At 50.0% G+C, this 2320-nt stretch overlaps 1 pseudogene; it reads left to right on the plus strand.

Moving 5' to 3' along the window:
- The first annotated feature begins 784 nt into the window (after positions 1-784).
- On the plus strand, positions 785-2114 carry LOC738028 (keratin, type I cytoskeletal 18-like; annotated as a pseudogene).
- Positions 2115-2320: the final 206 nt, after the last annotated feature.

Genomic DNA, 2320 nt, shown 5'->3' on the forward strand with positions numbered 1-2320 from the left:
GGGAGGCTGAAACACAAGAATCATTTGAACCTGGGAGGCAGAGGTTGCAGTGAGCTGAGATCGAGCCACTGAACTCCAGACTGGGTGAGGGAGTGAGACTCTGTCCAAAAAAAAAAAAAAAAAAAGAGAGAGAGAGAGGGAGAGAAATCTATTTCCACTCCCAGAGATCTTAACTTAGTAGCTCAAGAGTAAGACCCATAAATCTCTATTTTTATAAAAGTTCCTCAGGAGATTCTGATGATAAGCTGGATTTGGGAAAGAAAGCACAGTTTACCTCATCTTAATATACTGATGTTTCCTTTTTATTGGATATTTAGATCATCTGTACCTTTTGTCCTTATAAATAAGACCGAAATAAAGATGGTTATATATAAAGCCTTGCCCATATTTAATACTGTTCACATAATACAAATCTCAAAAGAATGAATAGTGAATCAAAAACAGAAATATTTTTGGCTGGGCGTGGTGGCTCATGCCTGAGGATCACCTGAGGTCAAGAGTTTTAGATCAGCCTGGCCAACATGGTGAAACCCTGTCTCTACTAAAAAAAAAAATTAGCCAGGTGTGGTGGCACACATCTGTAATCCCAGCTACTTGGGAGGCTGAGGCACGAGAATCACTTGAGTCTGGGAGGCGGAGGTTGCAGTGAGCTGAGATCGCGCCACTGCACTCCAGCCTGGGCTATGGAGCAAGACTCCATCTTAATAAATAAATAAATTAAAAAAATAAATAAATAGTCATCGGCAAAGCCTGAGTCCTGTCCTCTCACTCCTCCCTGGACAGAATGAGCTTCACCATTCGTTCCACCTTCTCCACCGACTACTGGTCCCTGAGCTCTGTCCAGGTGCCCAGCTACGGCGCTCGGCCAGTCAGCAGCTCGGCCAGCATCTATGCAGGTGCCGGGGGCTCTGGTTCCTGGATCTCCGTGTCCCGTTCCACCAGCTTCCGGCTCGGCATTGGGTTCCGGGGCCTGGCCGCTGGGATGGCCGGGGATCTGGCAGGAATGGGAGGCATCCAGAACTATAAGGAGGCCATGCAAAGCCTGAACGACCGCCTGGCCTCCTACCTGGACAGATTGAGGAGCTTGGAGACCGAGAACTGGAAGCTGGAGAGCAAAATCCGGGAGCATCTGGAGAAGAAGGGACTCCAGGTCAGAGTCTGGAGCCATTACTTCAAGACCATCGAGGACCTGAGGGCTCAGATCTTCGCAAATACTGTGGACAATGCCTTCATCTTTCTGTAGATCAACAATGCCCGTCTTGCTGCTAATGACTTTGGAGTCAAGTATGAGACAGAGCTGGCCCTGTGCCAGTCTGTAAAGAACTACATCCAAGGGCTCTGCAAGGTCACTGATGACACCAATGTCACTTGGCTGCAGCTGGAGACAGAGATCGAGGCTCTCAAGGAGGAGCTGGTCTTCATGAAGAAGAACCACGAAGATTAAGTAAAAGGTCTACAAGCTCAGATTGCCAGCTCTGGGTTGACCGTGGAGGTAGATGCCCCCAAATCTCAGGACCTTGCCAGGATCATAGCAGACATCCAGGCCCAATATGACGAGCTGGCTTGGAAGAACTGAGAGGACCTAGACAAGTACTGGTCTCAGCAGATTGAGGAGAGACCACAGTGGTCACCACGCAGACTGCCAAGGTTGGAGCTGCTGAGATGCCGCTCACGGAGCTGAGACATACAGTCCAGTCCTTGGAGATCGACCTGGACTCCATGAGAAATCTGAAGGCCAGCTTGGAGAACAGCCTGAGGGAGGTGGAGGCCCGCTACACCCTGCAGATGGAGCAGCTCAACGGGATCCTGCTGCACCTGGAGTCAGAGCTGGCACAGACCCGGGCAGAGGGACAGTGCCAGGCCCAGGAGTAGGAGGCCCTGCTGAATATCAAGGTCAAGCTAGAGGCTGAGATTGCCACCTACCTGCCTGCTGGAGGACGGCAAGGACTTCAATCTTGGTGATGCCCTGGACAACTCCATGCAAACCATCCAAAAGACCACCACCCGCAGGATAGTGGATGGCAAAGTGGTGTCTGAGACCAACGACACCAAAGTTCTGAGACGTTAAGCCAGAAGAAGCAGGGTACCCTTTGGGGAGCAGGAGGCCAATAATAAGTTCAGAGATAAAATAAATAAATATTTTTAAGATTTTTGGTTTTTTTGAGATGGAATCTTGCTCTGTCACCCAGGCTGGAGTGCAGTGGGGCGATCTCAGCTCACTGCAACCTCCACCTCCCGGGTTCAAGCAATTCTCCTACCTCACATTCTGGAGCAGCTGGGACTACAGGCACACTCCACCACGCCCAGCAAATTTTTGTAT

Source organism: Pan troglodytes, chromosome 3 (assembly GCF_028858775.2).
Source record: "Pan troglodytes isolate AG18354 chromosome 3, NHGRI_mPanTro3-v2.0_pri, whole genome shotgun sequence".
Classification (NCBI taxonomy): Eukaryota; Metazoa; Chordata; class Mammalia; order Primates; family Hominidae; genus Pan; species Pan troglodytes.